Here is a 17,519-nt window from a genome sequence, read left to right on the forward strand (position 1 = left end):
GATCGGTGGAATGACTGAAGACATCAATCAACCAATATTATTACTGACAGGGATTAAATAGATGATGACGTCATAGTATCCCTTCAAATAGCTTGACTTTGATGGAGCAAGAGCCTACGACCATACCATGCTGAATATACCGGTTCTCGTCCGATCACCGAAGTCAAGCAGCATAGGGCTCGGTTAGTACTTGGATGGGAGACCGCCTGGGAATACCGGGTGTTGTAGGCATTTTTTGCTTCATGAAATGCCCCTTTATTCATTTTTTCATTTTAAGTCGTTGGTATTTGTTTTCCTTTATAGTATCACTTTTGTCTCCTTTTTTGTTGTCTTTTTCGTCTCCTTCGTCACCCTTTTTAATAGAGCAGGAATAAACTTTTCGCTTGATGTCCGACATTCAAGGCAATGATGAAAGTCGTTTGTTTGCAAGCACAGGGTCTCCAAGAGACGAGGCGCGCAGTTCAAGGCCTACACCATCATGTGAATTGTTGCGTCACACACAGGTGCGCATCCAAGAAAAAAAACACGACAATATCTCCAAATTATCGTAGGTAGGCATCCGATGGAAACTGAAACAAACCCAATGAAAGATCGGTGGAATGACTGAAGACATCAATCAACCAATATTATTACTGACAGGGATTAAATAGATGATGACGTCATAGTATCCCTTCAAATAGCTTGACTTTGATGGAGCAAGAGCCTACGACCATACCATGCTGAATATACCGGTTCTCGTCCGATCACCGAAGTCAAGCAGCATAGGGCTCGGTTAGTACTTGGATGGGAGACCGCCTGGGAATACCGGGTGTTGTAGGCATTTTTTGCTTCATGAAATGCCCCTTTATTCATTTTTTCATTTTAAGTCGTTGGTATTTGTTTTCCTTTATAGTATCACTTTTGTCTCCTTTTTTGTTGTCTTTTTCGTCTCCTTCGTCACCCTTTTTAATAGAGCAGGAATAAACTTTTCGCTTGATGTCCGACATTCAAGGCAATGATGAAAGTCGTTTGTTTGCAAGCACAGGGTCTCCAAGAGACGAGGCGCGCAGTTCAAGGCCTACACCATCATGTGAATTGTTGCGTCACACACAGGTGCGCATCCAAGAAAAAAAACACGACAATATCTCCAAATTATCGTAGGTAGGCATCCGATGGAAACTGAAACAAACCCAATGAAAGATCGGTGGAATGACTGAAGACATCAATCAACCAATATTATTACTGACAGGGATTAAATAGATGATGACGTCATAGTATCCCTTCAAATAGCTTGACTTTGATGGAGCAAGAGCCTACGACCATACCATGCTGAATATACCGGTTCTCGTCCGATCACCGAAGTCAAGCAGCATAGGGCTCGGTTAGTACTTGGATGGGAGACCGCCTGGGAATACCGGGTGTTGTAGGCATTTTTTGCTTCATGAAATGCCCCTTTATTCATTTTTTCATTTTAAGTCGTTGGTATTTGTTTTCCTTTATAGTATCACTTTTGTCTCCTTTTTTGTTGTCTTTTTCGTCTCCTTCGTCACCCTTTTTAATAGAGCAGGAATAAACTTTTCGCTTGATGTCCGACATTCAAGGCAATGATGAAAGTCGTTTGTTTGCAAGCACAGGGTCTCCAAGAGACGAGGCGCGCAGTTCAAGGCCTACACCATCATGTGAATTGTTGCGTCACACACAGGTGCGCATCCAAGAAAAAAAACACGACAATATCTCCAAATTATCGTAGGTAGGCATCCGATGGAAACTGAAACAAACCCAATGAAAGATCGGTGGAATGACTGAAGACATCAATCAACCAATATTATTACTGACAGGGATTAAATAGATGATGACGTCATAGTATCCCTTCAAATAGCTTGACTTTGATGGAGCAAGAGCCTACGACCATACCATGCTGAATATACCGGTTCTCGTCCGATCACCGAAGTCAAGCAGCATAGGGCTCGGTTAGTACTTGGATGGGAGACCGCCTGGGAATACCGGGTGTTGTAGGCATTTTTTGCTTCATGAAATGCCCCTTTATTCATTTTTTCATTTTAAGTCGTTGGTATTTGTTTTCCTTTATAGTATCACTTTTGTCTCCTTTTTTGTTGTCTTTTTCGTCTCCTTCGTCACCCTTTTTAATAGAGCAGGAATAAACTTTTCGCTTGATGTCCGACATTCAAGGCAATGATGAAAGTCGTTTGTTTGCAAGCACAGGGTCTCCAAGAGACGAGGCGCGCAGTTCAAGGCCTACACCATCATGTGAATTGTTGCGTCACACACAGGTGCGCATCCAAGAAAAAAAACACGACAATATCTCCAAATTATCGTAGGTAGGCATCCGATGGAAACTGAAACAAACCCAATGAAAGATCGGTGGAATGACTGAAGACATCAATCAACCAATATTATTACTGACAGGGATTAAATAGATGATGACGTCATAGTATCCCTTCAAATAGCTTGACTTTGATGGAGCAAGAGCCTACGACCATACCATGCTGAATATACCGGTTCTCGTCCGATCACCGAAGTCAAGCAGCATAGGGCTCGGTTAGTACTTGGATGGGAGACCGCCTGGGAATACCGGGTGTTGTAGGCATTTTTTGCTTCATGAAATGCCCCTTTATTCATTTTTTCATTTTAAGTCGTTGGTATTTGTTTTCCTTTATAGTATCACTTTTGTCTCCTTTTTTGTTGTCTTTTTCGTCTCCTTCGTCACCCTTTTTAATAGAGCAGGAATAAACTTTTCGCTTGATGTCCGACATTCAAGGCAATGATGAAAGTCGTTTGTTTGCAAGCACAGGGTCTCCAAGAGACGAGGCGCGCAGTTCAAGGCCTACACCATCATGTGAATTGTTGCGTCACACACAGGTGCGCATCCAAGAAAAAAAACACGACAATATCTCCAAATTATCGTAGGTAGGCATCCGATGGAAACTGAAACAAACCCAATGAAAGATCGGTGGAATGACTGAAGACATCAATCAACCAATATTATTACTGACAGGGATTAAATAGATGATGACGTCATAGTATCCCTTCAAATAGCTTGACTTTGATGGAGCAAGAGCCTACGACCATACCATGCTGAATATACCGGTTCTCGTCCGATCACCGAAGTCAAGCAGCATAGGGCTCGGTTAGTACTTGGATGGGAGACCGCCTGGGAATACCGGGTGTTGTAGGCATTTTTTGCTTCATGAAATGCCCCTTTATTCATTTTTTCATTTTAAGTCGTTGGTATTTGTTTTCCTTTATAGTATCACTTTTGTCTCCTTTTTTGTTGTCTTTTTCGTCTCCTTCGTCACCCTTTTTAATAGAGCAGGAATAAACTTTTCGCTTGATGTCCGACATTCAAGGCAATGATGAAAGTCGTTTGTTTGCAAGCACAGGGTCTCCAAGAGACGAGGCGCGCAGTTCAAGGCCTACACCATCATGTGAATTGTTGCGTCACACACAGGTGCGCATCCAAGAAAAAAAACACGACAATATCTCCAAATTATCGTAGGTAGGCATCCGATGGAAACTGAAACAAACCCAATGAAAGATCGGTGGAATGACTGAAGACATCAATCAACCAATATTATTACTGACAGGGATTAAATAGATGATGACGTCATAGTATCCCTTCAAATAGCTTGACTTTGATGGAGCAAGAGCCTACGACCATACCATGCTGAATATACCGGTTCTCGTCCGATCACCGAAGTCAAGCAGCATAGGGCTCGGTTAGTACTTGGATGGGAGACCGCCTGGGAATACCGGGTGTTGTAGGCATTTTTTGCTTCATGAAATGCCCCTTTATTCATTTTTTCATTTTAAGTCGTTGGTATTTGTTTTCCTTTATAGTATCACTTTTGTCTCCTTTTTTGTTGTCTTTTTCGTCTCCTTCGTCACCCTTTTTAATAGAGCAGGAATAAACTTTTCGCTTGATGTCCGACATTCAAGGCAATGATGAAAGTCGTTTGTTTGCAAGCACAGGGTCTCCAAGAGACGAGGCGCGCAGTTCAAGGCCTACACCATCATGTGAATTGTTGCGTCACACACAGGTGCGCATCCAAGAAAAAAAACACGACAATATCTCCAAATTATCGTAGGTAGGCATCCGATGGAAACTGAAACAAACCCAATGAAAGATCGGTGGAATGACTGAAGACATCAATCAACCAATATTATTACTGACAGGGATTAAATAGATGATGACGTCATAGTATCCCTTCAAATAGCTTGACTTTGATGGAGCAAGAGCCTACGACCATACCATGCTGAATATACCGGTTCTCGTCCGATCACCGAAGTCAAGCAGCATAGGGCTCGGTTAGTACTTGGATGGGAGACCGCCTGGGAATACCGGGTGTTGTAGGCATTTTTTGCTTCATGAAATGCCCCTTTATTCATTTTTTCATTTTAAGTCGTTGGTATTTGTTTTCCTTTATAGTATCACTTTTGTCTCCTTTTTTGTTGTCTTTTTCGTCTCCTTCGTCACCCTTTTTAATAGAGCAGGAATAAACTTTTCGCTTGATGTCCGACATTCAAGGCAATGATGAAAGTCGTTTGTTTGCAAGCACAGGGTCTCCAAGAGACGAGGCGCGCAGTTCAAGGCCTACACCATCATGTGAATTGTTGCGTCACACACAGGTGCGCATCCAAGAAAAAAAACACGACAATATCTCCAAATTATCGTAGGTAGGCATCCGATGGAAACTGAAACAAACCCAATGAAAGATCGGTGGAATGACTGAAGACATCAATCAACCAATATTATTACTGACAGGGATTAAATAGATGATGACGTCATAGTATCCCTTCAAATAGCTTGACTTTGATGGAGCAAGAGCCTACGACCATACCATGCTGAATATACCGGTTCTCGTCCGATCACCGAAGTCAAGCAGCATAGGGCTCGGTTAGTACTTGGATGGGAGACCGCCTGGGAATACCGGGTGTTGTAGGCATTTTTTGCTTCATGAAATGCCCCTTTATTCATTTTTTCATTTTAAGTCGTTGGTATTTGTTTTCCTTTATAGTATCACTTTTGTCTCCTTTTTTGTTGTCTTTTTCGTCTCCTTCGTCACCCTTTTTAATAGAGCAGGAATAAACTTTTCGCTTGATGTCCGACATTCAAGGCAATGATGAAAGTCGTTTGTTTGCAAGCACAGGGTCTCCAAGAGACGAGGCGCGCAGTTCAAGGCCTACACCATCATGTGAATTGTTGCGTCACACACAGGTGCGCATCCAAGAAAAAAAACACGACAATATCTCCAAATTATCGTAGGTAGGCATCCGATGGAAACTGAAACAAACCCAATGAAAGATCGGTGGAATGACTGAAGACATCAATCAACCAATATTATTACTGACAGGGATTAAATAGATGATGACGTCATAGTATCCCTTCAAATAGCTTGACTTTGATGGAGCAAGAGCCTACGACCATACCATGCTGAATATACCGGTTCTCGTCCGATCACCGAAGTCAAGCAGCATAGGGCTCGGTTAGTACTTGGATGGGAGACCGCCTGGGAATACCGGGTGTTGTAGGCATTTTTTGCTTCATGAAATGCCCCTTTATTCATTTTTTCATTTTAAGTCGTTGGTATTTGTTTTCCTTTATAGTATCACTTTTGTCTCCTTTTTTGTTGTCTTTTTCGTCTCCTTCGTCACCCTTTTTAATAGAGCAGGAATAAACTTTTCGCTTGATGTCCGACATTCAAGGCAATGATGAAAGTCGTTTGTTTGCAAGCACAGGGTCTCCAAGAGACGAGGCGCGCAGTTCAAGGCCTACACCATCATGTGAATTGTTGCGTCACACACAGGTGCGCATCCAAGAAAAAAAACACGACAATATCTCCAAATTATCGTAGGTAGGCATCCGATGGAAACTGAAACAAACCCAATGAAAGATCGGTGGAATGACTGAAGACATCAATCAACCAATATTATTACTGACAGGGATTAAATAGATGATGACGTCATAGTATCCCTTCAAATAGCTTGACTTTGATGGAGCAAGAGCCTACGACCATACCATGCTGAATATACCGGTTCTCGTCCGATCACCGAAGTCAAGCAGCATAGGGCTCGGTTAGTACTTGGATGGGAGACCGCCTGGGAATACCGGGTGTTGTAGGCATTTTTTGCTTCATGAAATGCCCCTTTATTCATTTTTTCATTTTAAGTCGTTGGTATTTGTTTTCCTTTATAGTATCACTTTTGTCTCCTTTTTTGTTGTCTTTTTCGTCTCCTTCGTCACCCTTTTTAATAGAGCAGGAATAAACTTTTCGCTTGATGTCCGACATTCAAGGCAATGATGAAAGTCGTTTGTTTGCAAGCACAGGGTCTCCAAGAGACGAGGCGCGCAGTTCAAGGCCTACACCATCATGTGAATTGTTGCGTCACACACAGGTGCGCATCCAAGAAAAAAAACACGACAATATCTCCAAATTATCGTAGGTAGGCATCCGATGGAAACTGAAACAAACCCAATGAAAGATCGGTGGAATGACTGAAGACATCAATCAACCAATATTATTACTGACAGGGATTAAATAGATGATGACGTCATAGTATCCCTTCAAATAGCTTGACTTTGATGGAGCAAGAGCCTACGACCATACCATGCTGAATATACCGGTTCTCGTCCGATCACCGAAGTCAAGCAGCATAGGGCTCGGTTAGTACTTGGATGGGAGACCGCCTGGGAATACCGGGTGTTGTAGGCATTTTTTGCTTCATGAAATGCCCCTTTATTCATTTTTTCATTTTAAGTCGTTGGTATTTGTTTTCCTTTATAGTATCACTTTTGTCTCCTTTTTTGTTGTCTTTTTCGTCTCCTTCGTCACCCTTTTTAATAGAGCAGGAATAAACTTTTCGCTTGATGTCCGACATTCAAGGCAATGATGAAAGTCGTTTGTTTGCAAGCACAGGGTCTCCAAGAGACGAGGCGCGCAGTTCAAGGCCTACACCATCATGTGAATTGTTGCGTCACACACAGGTGCGCATCCAAGAAAAAAAACACGACAATATCTCCAAATTATCGTAGGTAGGCATCCGATGGAAACTGAAACAAACCCAATGAAAGATCGGTGGAATGACTGAAGACATCAATCAACCAATATTATTACTGACAGGGATTAAATAGATGATGACGTCATAGTATCCCTTCAAATAGCTTGACTTTGATGGAGCAAGAGCCTACGACCATACCATGCTGAATATACCGGTTCTCGTCCGATCACCGAAGTCAAGCAGCATAGGGCTCGGTTAGTACTTGGATGGGAGACCGCCTGGGAATACCGGGTGTTGTAGGCATTTTTTGCTTCATGAAATGCCCCTTTATTCATTTTTTCATTTTAAGTCGTTGGTATTTGTTTTCCTTTATAGTATCACTTTTGTCTCCTTTTTTGTTGTCTTTTTCGTCTCCTTCGTCACCCTTTTTAATAGAGCAGGAATAAACTTTTCGCTTGATGTCCGACATTCAAGGCAATGATGAAAGTCGTTTGTTTGCAAGCACAGGGTCTCCAAGAGACGAGGCGCGCAGTTCAAGGCCTACACCATCATGTGAATTGTTGCGTCACACACAGGTGCGCATCCAAGAAAAAAAACACGACAATATCTCCAAATTATCGTAGGTAGGCATCCGATGGAAACTGAAACAAACCCAATGAAAGATCGGTGGAATGACTGAAGACATCAATCAACCAATATTATTACTGACAGGGATTAAATAGATGATGACGTCATAGTATCCCTTCAAATAGCTTGACTTTGATGGAGCAAGAGCCTACGACCATACCATGCTGAATATACCGGTTCTCGTCCGATCACCGAAGTCAAGCAGCATAGGGCTCGGTTAGTACTTGGATGGGAGACCGCCTGGGAATACCGGGTGTTGTAGGCATTTTTTGCTTCATGAAATGCCCCTTTATTCATTTTTTCATTTTAAGTCGTTGGTATTTGTTTTCCTTTATAGTATCACTTTTGTCTCCTTTTTTGTTGTCTTTTTCGTCTCCTTCGTCACCCTTTTTAATAGAGCAGGAATAAACTTTTCGCTTGATGTCCGACATTCAAGGCAATGATGAAAGTCGTTTGTTTGCAAGCACAGGGTCTCCAAGAGACGAGGCGCGCAGTTCAAGGCCTACACCATCATGTGAATTGTTGCGTCACACACAGGTGCGCATCCAAGAAAAAAAACACGACAATATCTCCAAATTATCGTAGGTAGGCATCCGATGGAAACTGAAACAAACCCAATGAAAGATCGGTGGAATGACTGAAGACATCAATCAACCAATATTATTACTGACAGGGATTAAATAGATGATGACGTCATAGTATCCCTTCAAATAGCTTGACTTTGATGGAGCAAGAGCCTACGACCATACCATGCTGAATATACCGGTTCTCGTCCGATCACCGAAGTCAAGCAGCATAGGGCTCGGTTAGTACTTGGATGGGAGACCGCCTGGGAATACCGGGTGTTGTAGGCATTTTTTGCTTCATGAAATGCCCCTTTATTCATTTTTTCATTTTAAGTCGTTGGTATTTGTTTTCCTTTATAGTATCACTTTTGTCTCCTTTTTTGTTGTCTTTTTCGTCTCCTTCGTCACCCTTTTTAATAGAGCAGGAATAAACTTTTCGCTTGATGTCCGACATTCAAGGCAATGATGAAAGTCGTTTGTTTGCAAGCACAGGGTCTCCAAGAGACGAGGCGCGCAGTTCAAGGCCTACACCATCATGTGAATTGTTGCGTCACACACAGGTGCGCATCCAAGAAAAAAAACACGACAATATCTCCAAATTATCGTAGGTAGGCATCCGATGGAAACTGAAACAAACCCAATGAAAGATCGGTGGAATGACTGAAGACATCAATCAACCAATATTATTACTGACAGGGATTAAATAGATGATGACGTCATAGTATCCCTTCAAATAGCTTGACTTTGATGGAGCAAGAGCCTACGACCATACCATGCTGAATATACCGGTTCTCGTCCGATCACCGAAGTCAAGCAGCATAGGGCTCGGTTAGTACTTGGATGGGAGACCGCCTGGGAATACCGGGTGTTGTAGGCATTTTTTGCTTCATGAAATGCCCCTTTATTCATTTTTTCATTTTAAGTCGTTGGTATTTGTTTTCCTTTATAGTATCACTTTTGTCTCCTTTTTTGTTGTCTTTTTCGTCTCCTTCGTCACCCTTTTTAATAGAGCAGGAATAAACTTTTCGCTTGATGTCCGACATTCAAGGCAATGATGAAAGTCGTTTGTTTGCAAGCACAGGGTCTCCAAGAGACGAGGCGCGCAGTTCAAGGCCTACACCATCATGTGAATTGTTGCGTCACACACAGGTGCGCATCCAAGAAAAAAAACACGACAATATCTCCAAATTATCGTAGGTAGGCATCCGATGGAAACTGAAACAAACCCAATGAAAGATCGGTGGAATGACTGAAGACATCAATCAACCAATATTATTACTGACAGGGATTAAATAGATGATGACGTCATAGTATCCCTTCAAATAGCTTGACTTTGATGGAGCAAGAGCCTACGACCATACCATGCTGAATATACCGGTTCTCGTCCGATCACCGAAGTCAAGCAGCATAGGGCTCGGTTAGTACTTGGATGGGAGACCGCCTGGGAATACCGGGTGTTGTAGGCATTTTTTGCTTCATGAAATGCCCCTTTATTCATTTTTTCATTTTAAGTCGTTGGTATTTGTTTTCCTTTATAGTATCACTTTTGTCTCCTTTTTTGTTGTCTTTTTCGTCTCCTTCGTCACCCTTTTTAATAGAGCAGGAATAAACTTTTCGCTTGATGTCCGACATTCAAGGCAATGATGAAAGTCGTTTGTTTGCAAGCACAGGGTCTCCAAGAGACGAGGCGCGCAGTTCAAGGCCTACACCATCATGTGAATTGTTGCGTCACACACAGGTGCGCATCCAAGAAAAAAAACACGACAATATCTCCAAATTATCGTAGGTAGGCATCCGATGGAAACTGAAACAAACCCAATGAAAGATCGGTGGAATGACTGAAGACATCAATCAACCAATATTATTACTGACAGGGATTAAATAGATGATGACGTCATAGTATCCCTTCAAATAGCTTGACTTTGATGGAGCAAGAGCCTACGACCATACCATGCTGAATATACCGGTTCTCGTCCGATCACCGAAGTCAAGCAGCATAGGGCTCGGTTAGTACTTGGATGGGAGACCGCCTGGGAATACCGGGTGTTGTAGGCATTTTTTGCTTCATGAAATGCCCCTTTATTCATTTTTTCATTTTAAGTCGTTGGTATTTGTTTTCCTTTATAGTATCACTTTTGTCTCCTTTTTTGTTGTCTTTTTCGTCTCCTTCGTCACCCTTTTTAATAGAGCAGGAATAAACTTTTCGCTTGATGTCCGACATTCAAGGCAATGATGAAAGTCGTTTGTTTGCAAGCACAGGGTCTCCAAGAGACGAGGCGCGCAGTTCAAGGCCTACACCATCATGTGAATTGTTGCGTCACACACAGGTGCGCATCCAAGAAAAAAAACACGACAATATCTCCAAATTATCGTAGGTAGGCATCCGATGGAAACTGAAACAAACCCAATGAAAGATCGGTGGAATGACTGAAGACATCAATCAACCAATATTATTACTGACAGGGATTAAATAGATGATGACGTCATAGTATCCCTTCAAATAGCTTGACTTTGATGGAGCAAGAGCCTACGACCATACCATGCTGAATATACCGGTTCTCGTCCGATCACCGAAGTCAAGCAGCATAGGGCTCGGTTAGTACTTGGATGGGAGACCGCCTGGGAATACCGGGTGTTGTAGGCATTTTTTGCTTCATGAAATGCCCCTTTATTCATTTTTTCATTTTAAGTCGTTGGTATTTGTTTTCCTTTATAGTATCACTTTTGTCTCCTTTTTTGTTGTCTTTTTCGTCTCCTTCGTCACCCTTTTTAATAGAGCAGGAATAAACTTTTCGCTTGATGTCCGACATTCAAGGCAATGATGAAAGTCGTTTGTTTGCAAGCACAGGGTCTCCAAGAGACGAGGCGCGCAGTTCAAGGCCTACACCATCATGTGAATTGTTGCGTCACACACAGGTGCGCATCCAAGAAAAAAAACACGACAATATCTCCAAATTATCGTAGGTAGGCATCCGATGGAAACTGAAACAAACCCAATGAAAGATCGGTGGAATGACTGAAGACATCAATCAACCAATATTATTACTGACAGGGATTAAATAGATGATGACGTCATAGTATCCCTTCAAATAGCTTGACTTTGATGGAGCAAGAGCCTACGACCATACCATGCTGAATATACCGGTTCTCGTCCGATCACCGAAGTCAAGCAGCATAGGGCTCGGTTAGTACTTGGATGGGAGACCGCCTGGGAATACCGGGTGTTGTAGGCATTTTTTGCTTCATGAAATGCCCCTTTATTCATTTTTTCATTTTAAGTCGTTGGTATTTGTTTTCCTTTATAGTATCACTTTTGTCTCCTTTTTTGTTGTCTTTTTCGTCTCCTTCGTCACCCTTTTTAATAGAGCAGGAATAAACTTTTCGCTTGATGTCCGACATTCAAGGCAATGATGAAAGTCGTTTGTTTGCAAGCACAGGGTCTCCAAGAGACGAGGCGCGCAGTTCAAGGCCTACACCATCATGTGAATTGTTGCGTCACACACAGGTGCGCATCCAAGAAAAAAAACACGACAATATCTCCAAATTATCGTAGGTAGGCATCCGATGGAAACTGAAACAAACCCAATGAAAGATCGGTGGAATGACTGAAGACATCAATCAACCAATATTATTACTGACAGGGATTAAATAGATGATGACGTCATAGTATCCCTTCAAATAGCTTGACTTTGATGGAGCAAGAGCCTACGACCATACCATGCTGAATATACCGGTTCTCGTCCGATCACCGAAGTCAAGCAGCATAGGGCTCGGTTAGTACTTGGATGGGAGACCGCCTGGGAATACCGGGTGTTGTAGGCATTTTTTGCTTCATGAAATGCCCCTTTATTCATTTTTTCATTTTAAGTCGTTGGTATTTGTTTTCCTTTATAGTATCACTTTTGTCTCCTTTTTTGTTGTCTTTTTCGTCTCCTTCGTCACCCTTTTTAATAGAGCAGGAATAAACTTTTCGCTTGATGTCCGACATTCAAGGCAATGATGAAAGTCGTTTGTTTGCAAGCACAGGGTCTCCAAGAGACGAGGCGCGCAGTTCAAGGCCTACACCATCATGTGAATTGTTGCGTCACACACAGGTGCGCATCCAAGAAAAAAAACACGACAATATCTCCAAATTATCGTAGGTAGGCATCCGATGGAAACTGAAACAAACCCAATGAAAGATCGGTGGAATGACTGAAGACATCAATCAACCAATATTATTACTGACAGGGATTAAATAGATGATGACGTCATAGTATCCCTTCAAATAGCTTGACTTTGATGGAGCAAGAGCCTACGACCATACCATGCTGAATATACCGGTTCTCGTCCGATCACCGAAGTCAAGCAGCATAGGGCTCGGTTAGTACTTGGATGGGAGACCGCCTGGGAATACCGGGTGTTGTAGGCATTTTTTGCTTCATGAAATGCCCCTTTATTCATTTTTTCATTTTAAGTCGTTGGTATTTGTTTTCCTTTATAGTATCACTTTTGTCTCCTTTTTTGTTGTCTTTTTCGTCTCCTTCGTCACCCTTTTTAATAGAGCAGGAATAAACTTTTCGCTTGATGTCCGACATTCAAGGCAATGATGAAAGTCGTTTGTTTGCAAGCACAGGGTCTCCAAGAGACGAGGCGCGCAGTTCAAGGCCTACACCATCATGTGAATTGTTGCGTCACACACAGGTGCGCATCCAAGAAAAAAAACACGACAATATCTCCAAATTATCGTAGGTAGGCATCCGATGGAAACTGAAACAAACCCAATGAAAGATCGGTGGAATGACTGAAGACATCAATCAACCAATATTATTACTGACAGAGATTAAATAGATGATGACGTCATAGTATCCCTTCAAATAGCTTGACTTTGATGGAGCAAGAGCCTACGACCATACCATGCTGAATATACCGGTTCTCGTCCGATCACCGAAGTCAAGCAGCATAGGGCTCGGTTAGTACTTGGATGGGAGACCGCCTGGGAATACCGGGTGTTGTAGGCATTTTTTGCTTCATGAAATGCCCCTTTATTCATTTTTTCATTTTAAGTCGTTGGTATTTGTTTTCCTTTATAGTATCACTTTTGTCTCCTTTTTTGTTGTCTTTTTCGTCTCCTTCGTCACCCTTTTTAATAGAGCAGGAATAAACTTTTCGCTTGATGTCCGACATTCAAGGCAATGATGAAAGTCGTTTGTTTGCAAGCACAGGGTCTCCAAGAGACGAGGCGCGCAGTTCAAGGCCTACACCATCATGTGAATTGTTGCGTCACACACAGGTGCGCATCCAAGAAAAAAAACACGACAATATCTCCAAATTATCGTAGGTAGGCATCCGATGGAAACTGAAACAAACCCAATGAAAGATCGGTGGAATGACTGAAGACATCAATCAACCAATATTATTACTGACAGGGATTAAATAGATGATGACGTCATAGTATCCCTTCAAATAGCTTGACTTTGATGGAGCAAGAGCCTACGACCATACCATGCTGAATATACCGGTTCTCGTCCGATCACCGAAGTCAAGCAGCATAGGGCTCGGTTAGTACTTGGATGGGAGACCGCCTGGGAATACCGGGTGTTGTAGGCATTTTTTGCTTCATGAAATGCCCCTTTATTCATTTTTTCATTTTAAGTCGTTGGTATTTGTTTTCCTTTATAGTATCACTTTTGTCTCCTTTTTTGTTGTCTTTTTCGTCTCCTTCGTCACCCTTTTTAATAGAGCAGGAATAAACTTTTCGCTTGATGTCCGACATTCAAGGCAATGATGAAAGTCGTTTGTTTGCAAGCACAGGGTCTCCAAGAGACGAGGCGCGCAGTTCAAGGCCTACACCATCATGTGAATTGTTGCGTCACACACAGGTGCGCATCCAAGAAAAAAAACACGACAATATCTCCAAATTATCGTAGGTAGGCATCCGATGGAAACTGAAACAAACCCAATGAAAGATCGGTGGAATGACTGAAGACATCAATCAACCAATATTATTACTGACAGGGATTAAATAGATGATGACGTCATAGTATCCCTTCAAATAGCTTGACTTTGATGGAGCAAGAGCCTACGACCATACCATGCTGAATATACCGGTTCTCGTCCGATCACCGAAGTCAAGCAGCATAGGGCTCGGTTAGTACTTGGATGGGAGACCGCCTGGGAATACCGGGTGTTGTAGGCATTTTTTGCTTCATGAAATGCCCCTTTATTCATTTTTTCATTTTAAGTCGTTGGTATTTGTTTTCCTTTATAGTATCACTTTTGTCTCCTTTTTTGTTGTCTTTTTCGTCTCCTTCGTCACCCTTTTTAATAGAGCAGGAATAAACTTTTCGCTTGATGTCCGACATTCAAGGCAATGATGAAAGTCGTTTGTTTGCAAGCACAGGGTCTCCAAGAGACGAGGCGCGCAGTTCAAGGCCTACACCATCATGTGAATTGTTGCGTCACACACAGGTGCGCATCCAAGAAAAAAAACACGACAATATCTCCAAATTATCGTAGGTAGGCATCCGATGGAAACTGAAACAAACCCAATGAAAGATCGGTGGAATGACTGAAGACATCAATCAACCAATATTATTACTGACAGGGATTAAATAGATGATGACGTCATAGTATCCCTTCAAATAGCTTGACTTTGATGGAGCAAGAGCCTACGACCATACCATGCTGAATATACCGGTTCTCGTCCGATCACCGAAGTCAAGCAGCATAGGGCTCGGTTAGTACTTGGATGGGAGACCGCCTGGGAATACCGGGTGTTGTAGGCATTTTTTGCTTCATGAAATGCCCCTTTATTCATTTTTTCATTTTAAGTCGTTGGTATTTGTTTTCCTTTATAGTATCACTTTTGTCTCCTTTTTTGTTGTCTTTTTCGTCTCCTTCGTCACCCTTTTTAATAGAGCAGGAATAAACTTTTCGCTTGATGTCCGACATTCAAGGCAATGATGAAAGTCGTTTGTTTGCAAGCACAGGGTCTCCAAGAGACGAGGCGCGCAGTTCAAGGCCTACACCATCATGTGAATTGTTGCGTCACACACAGGTGCGCATCCAAGAAAAAAAACACGACAATATCTCCAAATTATCGTAGGTAGGCATCCGATGGAAACTGAAACAAACCCAATGAAAGATCGGTGGAATGACTGAAGACATCAATCAACCAATATTATTACTGACAGGGATTAAATAGATGATGACGTCATAGTATCCCTTCAAATAGCTTGACTTTGATGGAGCAAGAGCCTACGACCATACCATGCTGAATATACCGGTTCTCGTCCGATCACCGAAGTCAAGCAGCATAGGGCTCGGTTAGTACTTGGATGGGAGACCGCCTGGGAATACCGGGTGTTGTAGGCATTTTTTGCTTCATGAAATGCCCCTTTATTCATTTTTTCATTTTAAGTCGTTGGTATTTGTTTTCCTTTATAGTATCACTTTTGTCTCCTTTTTTGTTGTCTTTTTCGTCTCCTTCGTCACCCTTTTTAATAGAGCAGGAATAAACTTTTCGTTTGATGTCCGACATTCAAGGCAATGATGAAAGTCGTTTGTTTGCAAGCACAGGGTCTCCAAGAGACGAGGCGCGCAGTTCAAGGCCTACACCATCATGTGAATTGTTGCGTCACACACAGGTGCGCATCCAAGAAAAAAAACACGACAATATCTCCAAATTATCGTAGGTAGGCATCCGATGGAAACTGAAACAAACCCAATGAAAGATCGGTGGAATGACTGAAGACATCAATCAACCAATATTATTACTGACAGGGATTAAATAGATGATGACGTCATAGTATCCCTTCAAATAGCTTGACTTTGATGGAGCAAGAGCCTACGACCATACCATGCTGAATATACCGGTTCTCGTCCGATCACCGAAGTCAAGCAGCATAGGGCTCGGTTAGTACTTGGATGGGAGACCGCCTGGGAATACCGGGTGTTGTAGGCATTTTTTGCTTCATGAAATGCCCCTTTATTCATTTTTTCATTTTAAGTCGTTGGTATTTGTTTTCCTTTATAGTATCACTTTTGTCTCCTTTTTTGTTGTCTTTTTCGTCTCCTTCGTCACCCTTTTTAATAGAGCAGGAATAAACTTTTCGCTTGATGTCCGACATTCAAGGCAATGATGAAAGTCGTTTGTTTGCAAGCACAGGGTCTCCAAGAGACGAGGCGCGCAGTTCAAGGCCTACACCATCATGTGAATTGTTGCGTCACACACAGGTGCGCATCCAAGAAAAAAAACACGACAATATCTCCAAATTATCGTAGGTAGGCATCCGATGGAAACTGAAACAAACCCAATGAAAGATCGGTGGAATGACTGAAGACATCAATCAACCAATATTATTACTGACAGGGATTAAATAGATGATGACGTCATAGTATCCCTTCAAATAGCTTGACTTTGATGGAGCAAGAGCCTACGACCATACCATGCTGAATATACCGGTTCTCGTCCGATCACCGAAGTCAAGCAGCATAGGGCTCGGTTAGTACTTGGATGGGAGACCGCCTGGGAATACCGGGTGTTGTAGGCATTTTTTGCTTCATGAAATGCCCCTTTATTCATTTTTTCATTTTAAGTCGTTGGTATTTGTTTTCCTTTATAGTATCACTTTTGTCTCCTTTTTTGTTGTCTTTTTCGTCTCCTTCGTCACCCTTTTTAATAGAGCAGGAATAAACTTTTCGCTTGATGTCCGACATTCAAGGCAATGATGAAAGTCGTTTGTTTGCAAGCACAGGGTCTCCAAGAGACGAGGCGCGCAGTTCAAGGCCTACACCATCATGTGAATTGTTGCGTCACACACAGGTGCGCATCCAAGAAAAAAAACACGACAATATCTCCAAATTATCGTAGGTAGGCATCCGATGGAAACTGAAACAAACCCAATGAAAGATCGGTGGAATGACTGAAGACATCAATCAACCAATATTATTACTGACAGGGATTAAATAGATGATGACGTCATAGTATCCCTTCAAATAGCTTGACTTTGATGGAGCAAGAGCCTACGACCATACCATGCTGAATATACCGGTTCTCGTCCGATCACCGAAGTCAAGCAGCATAGGGCTCGGTTAGTACTTGGATGGGAGACCGCCTGGGAATACCGGGTGTTGTAGGCATTTTTTGCTTCATGAAATGCCCCTTTATTCATTTTTTCATTTTAAGTCGTTGGTATTTGTTTTCCTTTATAGTATCACTTTTGTCTCCTTTTTTGTTGTCTTTTTCGTCTCCTTCGTCACCCTTTTTAATAGAGCAGGAATAAACTTTTCGCTTGATGTCCGACATTCAAGGCAATGATGAAAGTCGTTTGTTTGCAAGCACAGGGT

General features: G+C 42.2%; 30 non-coding genes across 30 annotated transcripts; all 30 read left to right on the forward strand.

Annotated features, from left to right (window-relative positions):
• Window positions 1-112: 112 nt before the first annotated feature.
• LOC135159024 (5S ribosomal RNA) lies at window positions 113-231 on the forward strand. The gene has a single exon (XR_010297787.1). It is a non-coding gene; the product is annotated as a 5S ribosomal RNA (ribosomal RNA).
• A 470-nt stretch (window positions 232-701) lies between these two features.
• LOC135159025 (5S ribosomal RNA) lies at window positions 702-820 on the forward strand. The gene has a single exon (XR_010297788.1). It is a non-coding gene; the product is annotated as a 5S ribosomal RNA (ribosomal RNA).
• Window positions 821-1,290: 470 nt separating this feature from the next.
• Window positions 1,291-1,409, forward strand: LOC135159026 (5S ribosomal RNA). Its single transcript, XR_010297789.1, has one exon. It is a non-coding gene; the product is annotated as a 5S ribosomal RNA (ribosomal RNA).
• A 470-nt stretch (window positions 1,410-1,879) lies between these two features.
• Window positions 1,880-1,998, forward strand: LOC135159027 (5S ribosomal RNA). The gene has a single exon (XR_010297790.1). It is a non-coding gene; the product is annotated as a 5S ribosomal RNA (ribosomal RNA).
• A 470-nt stretch (window positions 1,999-2,468) lies between these two features.
• LOC135159028 (5S ribosomal RNA) lies at window positions 2,469-2,587 on the forward strand. Its single transcript, XR_010297791.1, has one exon. It is a non-coding gene; the product is annotated as a 5S ribosomal RNA (ribosomal RNA).
• Window positions 2,588-3,057: 470 nt separating this feature from the next.
• LOC135159029 (5S ribosomal RNA) lies at window positions 3,058-3,176 on the forward strand. The gene has a single exon (XR_010297792.1). It is a non-coding gene; the product is annotated as a 5S ribosomal RNA (ribosomal RNA).
• A 470-nt stretch (window positions 3,177-3,646) lies between these two features.
• Window positions 3,647-3,765, forward strand: LOC135159030 (5S ribosomal RNA). The gene has a single exon (XR_010297793.1). It is a non-coding gene; the product is annotated as a 5S ribosomal RNA (ribosomal RNA).
• A 470-nt stretch (window positions 3,766-4,235) lies between these two features.
• On the forward strand, window positions 4,236-4,354 carry LOC135159031 (5S ribosomal RNA). Its single transcript, XR_010297794.1, has one exon. It is a non-coding gene; the product is annotated as a 5S ribosomal RNA (ribosomal RNA).
• A 470-nt stretch (window positions 4,355-4,824) lies between these two features.
• Window positions 4,825-4,943, forward strand: LOC135159032 (5S ribosomal RNA). Its single transcript, XR_010297795.1, has one exon. It is a non-coding gene; the product is annotated as a 5S ribosomal RNA (ribosomal RNA).
• Window positions 4,944-5,413: 470 nt separating this feature from the next.
• LOC135159033 (5S ribosomal RNA) lies at window positions 5,414-5,532 on the forward strand. Its single transcript, XR_010297796.1, has one exon. It is a non-coding gene; the product is annotated as a 5S ribosomal RNA (ribosomal RNA).
• A 470-nt stretch (window positions 5,533-6,002) lies between these two features.
• Window positions 6,003-6,121, forward strand: LOC135159035 (5S ribosomal RNA). Its single transcript, XR_010297798.1, has one exon. It is a non-coding gene; the product is annotated as a 5S ribosomal RNA (ribosomal RNA).
• Window positions 6,122-6,591: 470 nt separating this feature from the next.
• On the forward strand, window positions 6,592-6,710 carry LOC135159036 (5S ribosomal RNA). The gene has a single exon (XR_010297799.1). It is a non-coding gene; the product is annotated as a 5S ribosomal RNA (ribosomal RNA).
• Window positions 6,711-7,180: 470 nt separating this feature from the next.
• On the forward strand, window positions 7,181-7,299 carry LOC135159037 (5S ribosomal RNA). The gene has a single exon (XR_010297800.1). It is a non-coding gene; the product is annotated as a 5S ribosomal RNA (ribosomal RNA).
• Window positions 7,300-7,769: 470 nt separating this feature from the next.
• Window positions 7,770-7,888, forward strand: LOC135159038 (5S ribosomal RNA). The gene has a single exon (XR_010297801.1). It is a non-coding gene; the product is annotated as a 5S ribosomal RNA (ribosomal RNA).
• A 470-nt stretch (window positions 7,889-8,358) lies between these two features.
• LOC135159039 (5S ribosomal RNA) lies at window positions 8,359-8,477 on the forward strand. The gene has a single exon (XR_010297802.1). It is a non-coding gene; the product is annotated as a 5S ribosomal RNA (ribosomal RNA).
• Window positions 8,478-8,947: 470 nt separating this feature from the next.
• LOC135159040 (5S ribosomal RNA) lies at window positions 8,948-9,066 on the forward strand. Its single transcript, XR_010297803.1, has one exon. It is a non-coding gene; the product is annotated as a 5S ribosomal RNA (ribosomal RNA).
• A 470-nt stretch (window positions 9,067-9,536) lies between these two features.
• LOC135159041 (5S ribosomal RNA) lies at window positions 9,537-9,655 on the forward strand. Its single transcript, XR_010297804.1, has one exon. It is a non-coding gene; the product is annotated as a 5S ribosomal RNA (ribosomal RNA).
• Window positions 9,656-10,125: 470 nt separating this feature from the next.
• LOC135159042 (5S ribosomal RNA) lies at window positions 10,126-10,244 on the forward strand. The gene has a single exon (XR_010297805.1). It is a non-coding gene; the product is annotated as a 5S ribosomal RNA (ribosomal RNA).
• Window positions 10,245-10,714: 470 nt separating this feature from the next.
• Window positions 10,715-10,833, forward strand: LOC135159043 (5S ribosomal RNA). Its single transcript, XR_010297806.1, has one exon. It is a non-coding gene; the product is annotated as a 5S ribosomal RNA (ribosomal RNA).
• A 470-nt stretch (window positions 10,834-11,303) lies between these two features.
• Window positions 11,304-11,422, forward strand: LOC135159044 (5S ribosomal RNA). Its single transcript, XR_010297807.1, has one exon. It is a non-coding gene; the product is annotated as a 5S ribosomal RNA (ribosomal RNA).
• Window positions 11,423-11,892: 470 nt separating this feature from the next.
• Window positions 11,893-12,011, forward strand: LOC135159046 (5S ribosomal RNA). Its single transcript, XR_010297809.1, has one exon. It is a non-coding gene; the product is annotated as a 5S ribosomal RNA (ribosomal RNA).
• Window positions 12,012-12,481: 470 nt separating this feature from the next.
• On the forward strand, window positions 12,482-12,600 carry LOC135159047 (5S ribosomal RNA). The gene has a single exon (XR_010297810.1). It is a non-coding gene; the product is annotated as a 5S ribosomal RNA (ribosomal RNA).
• Window positions 12,601-13,070: 470 nt separating this feature from the next.
• LOC135159048 (5S ribosomal RNA) lies at window positions 13,071-13,189 on the forward strand. Its single transcript, XR_010297811.1, has one exon. It is a non-coding gene; the product is annotated as a 5S ribosomal RNA (ribosomal RNA).
• A 470-nt stretch (window positions 13,190-13,659) lies between these two features.
• On the forward strand, window positions 13,660-13,778 carry LOC135159049 (5S ribosomal RNA). The gene has a single exon (XR_010297812.1). It is a non-coding gene; the product is annotated as a 5S ribosomal RNA (ribosomal RNA).
• A 470-nt stretch (window positions 13,779-14,248) lies between these two features.
• On the forward strand, window positions 14,249-14,367 carry LOC135159050 (5S ribosomal RNA). Its single transcript, XR_010297813.1, has one exon. It is a non-coding gene; the product is annotated as a 5S ribosomal RNA (ribosomal RNA).
• Window positions 14,368-14,837: 470 nt separating this feature from the next.
• LOC135159051 (5S ribosomal RNA) lies at window positions 14,838-14,956 on the forward strand. The gene has a single exon (XR_010297814.1). It is a non-coding gene; the product is annotated as a 5S ribosomal RNA (ribosomal RNA).
• Window positions 14,957-15,426: 470 nt separating this feature from the next.
• LOC135159052 (5S ribosomal RNA) lies at window positions 15,427-15,545 on the forward strand. Its single transcript, XR_010297815.1, has one exon. It is a non-coding gene; the product is annotated as a 5S ribosomal RNA (ribosomal RNA).
• A 470-nt stretch (window positions 15,546-16,015) lies between these two features.
• LOC135159053 (5S ribosomal RNA) lies at window positions 16,016-16,134 on the forward strand. The gene has a single exon (XR_010297816.1). It is a non-coding gene; the product is annotated as a 5S ribosomal RNA (ribosomal RNA).
• A 470-nt stretch (window positions 16,135-16,604) lies between these two features.
• On the forward strand, window positions 16,605-16,723 carry LOC135159054 (5S ribosomal RNA). Its single transcript, XR_010297817.1, has one exon. It is a non-coding gene; the product is annotated as a 5S ribosomal RNA (ribosomal RNA).
• Window positions 16,724-17,193: 470 nt separating this feature from the next.
• On the forward strand, window positions 17,194-17,312 carry LOC135159055 (5S ribosomal RNA). Its single transcript, XR_010297818.1, has one exon. It is a non-coding gene; the product is annotated as a 5S ribosomal RNA (ribosomal RNA).
• Window positions 17,313-17,519: the final 207 nt, after the last annotated feature.

This window comes from Lytechinus pictus, unplaced genomic scaffold (assembly GCF_037042905.1).
Source record: "Lytechinus pictus isolate F3 Inbred unplaced genomic scaffold, Lp3.0 scaffold_144, whole genome shotgun sequence".
NCBI lineage: Eukaryota > Metazoa > Echinodermata > Echinoidea > Temnopleuroida > Toxopneustidae > Lytechinus > Lytechinus pictus.